Genomic DNA, 10614 nt, shown 5'->3' with positions numbered 1-10614 from the left:
GGTTGATTTTCCAAACATATTTCTGCAATTCATATCATAGAAGGATAACATAGATAGATAGATCTTGTAACGGCTTTAATTATTCCTCTAAGTGTAGTAGATGATTTTTAAGTTTACCTAGTGAGTGCCAAGGCACCAACCATGTTGTCTAATTGAAACTATTGCAAGGACACTTTATTTGACTGTGTTGGGCTGTTATGAAATATCCACTTGTGGGATCTACTTCGTTTTATTACATTGGCTTGTTAGCGTCGTAGAACATGTGGGTGAATATGCGGATTTTTTTTAAAGCACCGTGTGTAATAATTAAAACGTTGTCTTGTTAGGTGATGTATAATTTGCTCCTGTAGGAGAGCACATTACCAAGAAAGAAACGAATACTAACTCAAAAATAACAACATGCACAACCTATGTGTTGTATGCTATGCGGCACAACGAAGGAAGAGTGTCAATATATCTTGAGCAATGTACAATCTCTTTGGGGCAAAACCTGATGAAAACACTTACCATACATGCAACTTAAAACAAAAATCATTATGAGAAATGAACAACTGGTCATGCAAGTTAACTAATACAGATGCATATATAGTCACACCATTTGCAACCGGAGTTCCACCGGATAATACAAGTTGGGTAGATACACATTAAGGTCTGGAATTTGTAATATATAACAGCAATAACTAACTTCAAAATATTTAAAGAACCAAAGAGAATGGAGTGTCATTCCATCAGTTCAACATCAATAGTCAGTCATGTGTCTTCAAACAGTTACCTGCACCCCAAACAACGCCCCTATTTCCATCATTGCAATGTATATAGACTATAGAGAGCCCTTTTTTGCCTTGGACTTTGGCCTTCAAAATTTTCCATGCCACTCAATTCAGAAGTTCATTAATTATTCACATGATAGCTTGTTGCGTTTAGGGAGTACCGTCTCCACCTTTTAGATGTCGTAGCTATATGTCTATGGATCACTATATTGACAATATTATTCTTCTCTTAATCAAAAGTCCCTTAAATAAACCCACAAAAATAATTAGACAGTAATACATCATTGTAACATAATTTAAACGGAATGAAATTTAAAGAGCTGAGATTTCTGAGATCTGGATACCCTAGTAAGATTATGTTGTATTGTTTATTTTAATAGCAGTATTGAACTTTAGTTAATTACTATATTGACTAACACATTCTAGTTGTCAATTTTAAGAAATTAACGTCACTTTTAAACCAAACCCCTATCAGTTCTACCAATTTACCCACAGGATTTCCACATGAAAATTAATAAAAACTACAGACACTTTTTCACTTTATTCAATGTCACACTGAACCACACAATTTTTGTCCCTCAAATATTCACAAATACTTCAACTTTACATGTGCCCCCATAATAATGCCACAACCTCACTGGGGTAAAAAGGTAATCTTAAACCCAGCTAATATTAAATCCAGGGAGGCTTATCCACTCCTACCCACCTAACTTAAACTCTACTTAACCCCTTGCTAGAAACACATTTATCTCCTCCGCACAACATCTTCGAAACCAGATACAACGCAATGGAGCCATCTATGATGCAATATCAGTTCGTTGTCGTATCGAAAGGAAGGAATACAGGTATTTTCACCTCCTTCGATGAGGCATCTCGACAAGTCGTTGACTTTTCGGATGCCGAATACTCTGCCTTCAACTGCCAGGCAACTGCCGTCGGGGCATATTTAGCACGAGTACAATCCATGGAAGTCGAGGGGGAAGAATTAAGAGAAATGGGGGCAGAGTCCCAAGATCCAGTTCATTCGCCACCAGGTAACCTGCGCACCATCCCCACTGCTAATGGACGTCGAGCCAATCTCTATTGGAGTAACGTTACATTTTATCCCATTTTACTATGCCGATTTATCTAGATTCAAAATATGCAATAAAGCTTTAGCTAACAAACTCGTCTGAATCTTACTGCTTGCAAACTATCATGCAGCCGTAAATGCCATTCCACCCACCAAGGCAGCTTCTGGGAACTATGCAATCAATGTGAACATGGAGGAATGGCTGCTAAAGGTTTCCTACAGGTCCTCCATCCCACCTAAGGCGTTCTTTCGCCGCAAAATCGGGATCCTCAACGTCAGCATCCACTACGCCTTCACCGTTGTCATCCCGGGATCCCTGAGGCCCACATATCTACGCTAAGGGTCGGTACTCACAGTCCGAGTCAGATGCTAGGGAGGATGCCGCATTCAACATGGCTGAGAAGATCCTCGAGATTACTGGCCAAGAAATCTGAGACTACAATTACATTCGAGCAATCATGCTCGCCAGGGTCAATAGCGAAGTCACCCGCTAGGTTGAACACCTCGAAGAGAAGTATTGTACTCATGGCTACGACAGCATCCCCGATCTAGTCTCGCCATAGTAGAGTACCGAACCCCTGTGACTTGCTATGATCTGAAAAACTTGTTTCTCTATGCTATATGACTAAGTCAATTAAAATATATGTCATTATCTTTCAAAGTCTAATATTTTCTACTGTAGTAATACTTCTTAATATCCTTAATCGAACAATATAATTATGATTGAAACACTCTGCATGTTGTAATTGCATTTCATAAAAATTTAGGTTATTTCTCGTATTTAGCTGAATTATGTTACATGGTATTCTAGTTTGTAATATTTTATTTAATATTATTTGGTATTATTATTATTATAAAAACTACAAAAGTTGCGTAAAACGAAATTAAAATAAAGCAAAGAGTTTTTATATTATTTAATCATAAAATTTAATATCAGAGTAAATAAGAAATAATAGACTTAGTTTTTTCAGAGATGCATGGCTTCTTTACCGTTAAAAAATATGGCTAGGTAACTCAAGAAAAATGTAACGTGAATATAAATCAATTTTAGTTCTTTGGATTTTCCTCTATTCTAATCTCACCATGTATATTATTTTCGATTTTAGGAATCATATGATTGAGTATATATTACATCCATTTTATATTTATTGTTACTACAAATAACCTCAATATAATCATAACAATTTTAAACTAACTTAAATCTATTTTAATTTTATCTTTATTATTAGTTTTAGGGATTATTATTAGTTTTATCTGTATCTTTACTTTAATCTTTTATCATAAATTTTTTTTATTACTTTTTCTGTGTTAGAAAATGTCGGTTCACTTTTAAATACTACTAGTATATATTTTCGTGTCTTATACGGATAATATATAAAATTTGTTATTAAAATTTAAATAAAAATATATATAATATATTAAAAATAATTAATATTTGTTTTAATTAATTTGAATTAGTTGAATGGTCATTTCATTTGTCTACTTAAGCAAGTATTTAGAGTTTGAATCTCGTCTTGTGTATATAACAATCTATTAGTTAGCGATAGATCCTTAATAAATAGAACATCAATATGTGGTGGATTAGTCCTCGAATTGTCGAGTTAGAAAATCCGTAGAAAAAAATTGTATTTGTCTTTAAAATAGATTAATTTTTCATTAATAACAATACTTATGGACTTTTGTCTTCGTTAAAATTTACTTTAGATAATTTTATTTGTTGGTATCATATTCATTCTTGAAGTCAAGACAATATGATCAACATTGTTACTTGTTAAAACTTCACATTTTATAAAATAATTTTTAATTTTTTAAATTCATAAACTTATGTCATTACAAAAGTTATTAGATCGATTAATATTTCCTTGTAACATAGTGTACCAAAACACTATCATTGAGTTTGAGTATTAGTTAGTGTAAAGAGAAACCAATAACAACTTTTGTTATTCAATATATAATTTATTCTATTGAAAAATAAATTAATATTTTCTAAACTTGTAAATACATTTTCTTCTAATTTCTTACACCATTTTATTTGACAATATTTACCATTAAAAAATAGTAAATGACCATATTATCCTAAAATATATACGATGTACAAAGTAATTTTTTATCTTAAAATTTTAGAATTGATTAACAACTCATCTTTTTTAATTTCAATAAAAAAATAAATTAGTTAGATACAAAATATTCATCATTTAATAATTTTAATTACCAAAAATTGGGTTAAAATTATTTATAAACTTAATAATCGATAATATATATATATTATATTAGTACGTAAATAATAATATCTAATATATTTTTTTTGACAAAATTAATGTATAATCTATTAAGAATTGATTTATTATCCAAAAAAAATTTCATAAATAGTGTAATATGTAAAAATAATAATCTTATTTTTTTATTATTATTTAAAAAATTCTTCACAATTTTTTAATTATGTAATTAACTTTTATTATTATTTTTATACTAAAAAATATCAATTTATACTATTTAAATATTTTTTTACTACTAATTATTGCGTATATTTAAATATCAATTTATATTTTTTGCATTCAATTTGAATAAGTAAAAAATTATCTTATTTTACTTTAGTTCTTAATTCATATGATTTAAATGTAACTCAATATATATTATTTGATTTGATTTAATTATTAGTGAAAAATATCTCGAGAAGCTATTTTATTCATATATTTATTATTTTAATGATTAATTAATTAATCTAATTAATTAATATAGATAATTATTATAATTAATTTGGTTTAATAAATTAAAAATACTAAGAGAACATTAAAAGAAATAAATTAAAAAATATTACCAAATTAAATTGATATAAATTATAATAAATTATGTGATATTTAAATATCTAATCAAATCAATTAGTTGATATAGTTAATTTATCATAATAAGTTGTATTTAATGAGTTAAAAGAAACAAATCGCTAAACACTCTTATAAATATGTCACGTCAACTCCATCATTAAGTGCAGAAACTTGATTTTTATATAATAGAATAGATAATAATTAGAATATATGAGAATATGATATGTGACATATTTTAAATACGAAATTGGTATTATATAATAGATTTCTTCTAAATCCTTATTGCTTGTTCATTGCTAATTTTTACGTAATTTTTAATATATAATTTTTGCCTATAAAACTATTAACTACCTAATATTATGATTTAATTAATAAGAATGATGACATTAATATTTTTTCATAAGTCTTATTATTTATAATTAGAAAATAGCCATAAATAAATTTATTTCCTTAATAAATGTTAATTTTATTATCAAATTCTATATTACCTTTAAAATTTTAGCGTAATTGAGTCTAATTTCAAAATTAATATGTAAATCATATTATTATATATTACAAAATTATACTTTTTTAATATAATTAGTGGTGCTTATTTGAACCATTAAATTTAGTTTCTAATGATATTAACACCAACCTATTTTATTATCTTGTGCCTTCAAAGAATTTACACGACTGACATAAAAATATAACAATTGAAAAATAAATATTACAATGGGAATATTCATTTTAATCAATATTCTTCTATCTAATACTATAAAAAAATACATTGGGCACTTTGAATTACTACAGGTCAACTTCTATCCATAGTAGTAGAATGCCTAAATTGAGATATATTCATCAAATAAACAATCAATAAAACACTCATCCGTACTTTTTTATTTTTGGTACATTTATACGAAATTATACATAAAGAAAAAAAGAAGAAGAAAAAAGAAGAGTTGAAATAGCAAGAAATATTCAAATCACGATTTTTGTAATTTTATGTGGCCATCTATATATAGTAGACCAGACAACTATGCTTATTTAACAAAATTAATTTGTATTTATTGCACTCAACTTGAATAAGTAAGAAATTATCTTATTTTAGTTTAGTCCTTAATTCAAATTATTTGAATTTAGTTCAATATGTATGATTTGATTTGATTATTAGTTGAAAATATCTCAGTTGTCTATTTTATTCATAGATTTATTATTTTAATGACTAATAAATTAATCAAATTAATTAATTAGTACACACAATAAATTTGGTTTAATAAATTAAAAATATTAACAAAATATTAAAATAAATAAATTAAGAAATACTACCAAATCAATTTGATATAAATTATAATAAATTATATAATATTTAAATATCTAATCAAATCAATTAGTTGACATAGTTAATTTATCGTAATAATTTGTATTTAATGAGTTAAAAAAAATAAATTGAGAAACACTCTCAAAAGCATGCCACATGTCAACTTTATCATTAAGTGCAGAAATCCAATTTTTATATAATAGAATAGATTACTACAGATTTATGTTGTAACTTGTTTATCATTGCTATATGTTGTATTCCAATTTTAGAATCCATGAATAATCATTCCAATTTTAGATTCCATAAATAATCATCATTCTTAGTTTTGTTACTTTCACTCCAGGGTACTTTACTATTATGCTCAATATAATTGAGCATGCATCTTTTAGAGGAATCTTGTTCAATTGGATTGAGAAAGTATATAAAGATATGTTCAAATTTCATGATGAGCCCAAGACATTTTATCTTGAATTTTTTTGTCTTGATCATGTGTTATAGCTGACCAAAAATACCCAAACCAAGAGGCCCAAACTTGGATCCACAACCCATTTTAGATGGACCTCCAAGCCATTGACCCAAGCCACAATACACCCACTAGCCACATTAGGTGGGGACAAATTTGACCTTCGATGAATATAGCAAATGATGACTTAAGTATTAGGTTAAAGTCCAACAATACGTCCTGGGCTTAGGCCCCGTTTATTTCACCCAAAAAAAAAAAAAATCCAACAATACACCCTTCAGTCTATATGTTCACATATAAAGTCTTTAACATGATCTTCACTACTAAAATATTTTAGAGTAAAAGACATTTTTATTCCTGATTATTTTTTTCGCAAACATTTTCGTCCTCAAGGAATAGAAAATACATTAAAGCCCCTGATCCCTAAAAAATGTGAACATTTATGTCCTTCCGTTAAATTCAGTCGTTTGCACTGGATGAAAAAGGATGAGCTGGCAGAGGTGGCGCTGAGGTGGTCGCAACAGAGGCCAGGTGGCATGGAGCATTTCGTAACAGGACATATAAGTCCCTGGAGACGAAAACGACGCCGTTTTTATAACCTCCCCCAATCCTGTTTCGAATTTCTCTGCCTTTTCTTCTTCCTTCGTCCTTTTTCCCTTCCATTCTTCTTCCTTGGCCCCTGCCTCCATCACCGCCGCACAGCGGTGCCTCCGTCAGCCACCATCAACGCTGGCGACCTCCTCCTTCCTCTCTTTTCATGTCTTCTTCCCTTTCTCACTCCCTTACTCCCATTAGTCTCTCTCTCTTCTCACCCTCCTTCCACCCACCGTTCGTCCGCGACAACTTTCTCGGCGACCCACTGCCGCCGCGTGGCCGCCTCTCTACCGGCACACCACCTTCGCTACTAGGGCCCAACCATCATTTTCTCTCTCTCTCTCTCTCTCATTACCACCCATGTGCTTTCCAGGTCTTATTTCTCTCTGTTTAATTCACTCTGTTATTGCAATTAGTTAATTTTGTTTAGCTAATTTCAATTTGGTTAGATTATTTAGTTACATTAGGTTGTTAGAGAATCTGGCGTGGATAGTGGATTAGGTCTTGCTTGCTTAATGTTGCTGTCTGTGCAATCACTATTTGTAGTTCATTATATTTAGTTTGTTCAATTGTTCTTGAGTTGTTAGGATTAGGGTTGGTTAATAGAAATTGCTGAGACTGATGTTTACACTGCTGTTGTGTAAATTCTCATTACCTGTTTTAGTTAACGATGAACTCTTATGTGCTCATTTTGCTGTCTGATGCCACATCTTTGTTTTAAAATGAGTTAATTCCTTTGATTCAATGATGCACTTTTGTTAGGTTTTAAGTAGCTTACTTTTGATATAATTGTTGAACTCGATGAGAATTGCTGCTTGAATCTGGTGCTTTTGTTCTCTGTGTTGTATTTCAAGCCACTGTGTTGTACTTATGTTGTTTGTGCTACTTGGTTTTCACTATGCTTGATTATGGTTCATGTCACTTATTTTTGTTCTTGCTTAGTGATGCTGAGTTCTTAATGCATATTGAACTTTAATTTTAATTCAGTGAGACTTTATTATTTGATCTACACTCTCTACCTATAATTGACTGTTGAATTCATTGTTTGTTTGACTTTAAAAAATGTACTATGTACTATTGAGATGCTGCCGAATTTCAGAAAAGTTTTGTTTGCTGCATTGGGAAGGGAATGTTGTGATGTTGCTAACTGTCATACTAAATATTTCAACTACACATATGACCCTTACAGCTTGACTTGGTCCACTCCCTTCACATATTGCAATTTTCCTATAATTTGAGAATTCTTCTGTAGGTTATGTTTACACAATTTGAGTATATTAGGGTTTAATTGAATACAGTTGACAAAAACAATTAAGCCTTATTCCAATGGATTAGGCAATGCTATAGCATTCTATTAAAATAGAACATAGTTAAATGGCACAAAAGTTTGTGCTGGACGTTTTGTCCTTTGGTCAACATAGTTGAATGCAATCCTTAAAGAGAAAAATTTTAAACAGGCCCTTTCCTTCAAGAATGAAATAGTTTCATCTACCTCCAAATCCCTCTCCTTATACAATGCTTCTCTGTTGAAAGAACCTCTCAACCTTTCCATGACAACCACCAATTTATAGACAAGTATCATTGTATTTTTATGCAATTCCAACCAGATCGTGACTTTCCTCCACATGTTAAGCTCACACATCATGCTTTATCCCTACACAAAAAAGAAATGGATATTCACAAATGTCTCATTAACCGTGTAGACATTGTTCATAAGATTACAAGGCTTCTGATGCTTGCTGGTATGGGAAAATTGCCACTTTATGTAATTGAGAAGCTAAAGGATCTGGGTCTTCCTCATGATTATGTGAAGACTCTTTTGGCCGATTATCCTGATTATTTTGATGTCTGTAGCATCGAAGATCCATTATCCGGAAAGGTTGTCCTGGTTAGAAAGCATCCATTAATGGGTATGAGATTGAGGATCGCTCACAGAGCCAACAGCTACTCAAAAGAGAGGAAGGAGGAGGTCACTGACGTTGATGGTGGCTGACTGAGGCGCCGCTGTGCGGCGGTGATGGAGGCAGGGGCCAAGGAAGAAGAATGGAAGGGAAAAAGAACGAAGGAAGAAGAAAAGGCAGAGAAATTCGAAACAGGATTGGGGGAGGTTACAAAACGGCATCGTTTTCGTCTCCAGAGACTTATATGTCCTGTTACAAAATACTCCATGCCACCTGGCCTTCGTTACAGCCACCTCAGCACCACCTCTGCCAGCTCATTCTTTTCCGTCCAATGCAAACGGCTGAATTCAACGGAAAGACATAAATGTTCACGTTTTTCAAGGGTCACGGACTTTAATGTATTTTCTATTTCTTGAAGACAAAAATGTCCACAAAAAAAATGTCAAAGACAAAAATGTCTTTTACACAGTATTTTATTTTAAATCTCAATGATAATACACAATGGTGTATTGAAATACCATAAAAGTATCCTACCTCACCTGAAATGCTTCCTAAACTTTAAAGTGTGATCCACAACAATAATAAAGAAAGAAGAATTATTAAAATATTGTGCATGAGTTTAGGATTAATGCTTATTAGAAAAGTCTTTGAAAACAAAAGTTTTCAGGTAAAAATTATTAAAATTTATTATTGTTAACTTTATTTAATATATTTTATATTAAATAAATAGTAAATAAGATAAATTTAAATTTTTTTATTTTTCTAAAATGATTGATGTGTAAAATATTTATTATTTTAATTAAGTCTCTTTAAGAAGCACTGATGTGAATTAAATTGATTTTCTATTAGTTTTATATTAATGTATATTGCTGAAGTACAAGATAAAATTCGTTACATATCACGGTTTTAGCATTTTTCAAATAATCTCATTACACTTTTAAATGTTTTATCAATTAAATTCAATTAAGTTGGTCTAAATCTAACAAAAATTACTTATACAATGTGTATATAAATTACGCATTTCTTTTTTTTTGCGTTCCTTTCTCTTCGCACGTTTTCTCCTCATTCTAGTTTTTTTTATTGTTGTTATTATCACTGCATTCTTTTTATTTCTTCTAATCCTCCTCTCCCCTCTAATGGTCATTGCAGATTTTTTTTCTTCTTTTTGTTTGTTTTTATTCTTGTCAAAAGAGTGAAACAAGAAGAATTATGAGAAGATAAAGCAAAAAAGAAAAGATAAAAAAGAAATGATAATGATGAAGAAGAATAAGATGATTGGGAATTTTGAATTATGTATATTTATCAGAAAAATAGCACCAAAATTTTCTAATCATTACAGATGAAATTTCTTAATTTTGACATCAAATTTTTCTAACCGTAACACAGATTCTTGTTAAGAGGGTGAAACAAGAAGAATTATAAAAATGTGGAAGAAGAAGAAGATGATGAAGATGAGGATGAAAAGGAGGAGAAAAGAGAGTTTTAAATTGTGTAGAATTTATTAAAAATAGCACGAAATCTTTTTAACCGTAATACATGAAATTTCTTAATGTTGGCACTGAAACTTTTTTAACCAAATTTTCTTATCATTGAACTAATTGAGTAGTATTTAACTCATATAAGAGGTATAGTCTTGTGTCATTTGTAATTGATGTAGTTTTTGGTTTCAAAATACATTTGAATTTGTTTTGTTAG

Source organism: Arachis duranensis, chromosome 8 (assembly GCF_000817695.3).
Source record: "Arachis duranensis cultivar V14167 chromosome 8, aradu.V14167.gnm2.J7QH, whole genome shotgun sequence".
Lineage (NCBI taxonomy): Eukaryota > Viridiplantae > Streptophyta > Magnoliopsida > Fabales > Fabaceae > Arachis > Arachis duranensis.
This window is presented reverse-complemented; position numbering follows the sequence as displayed.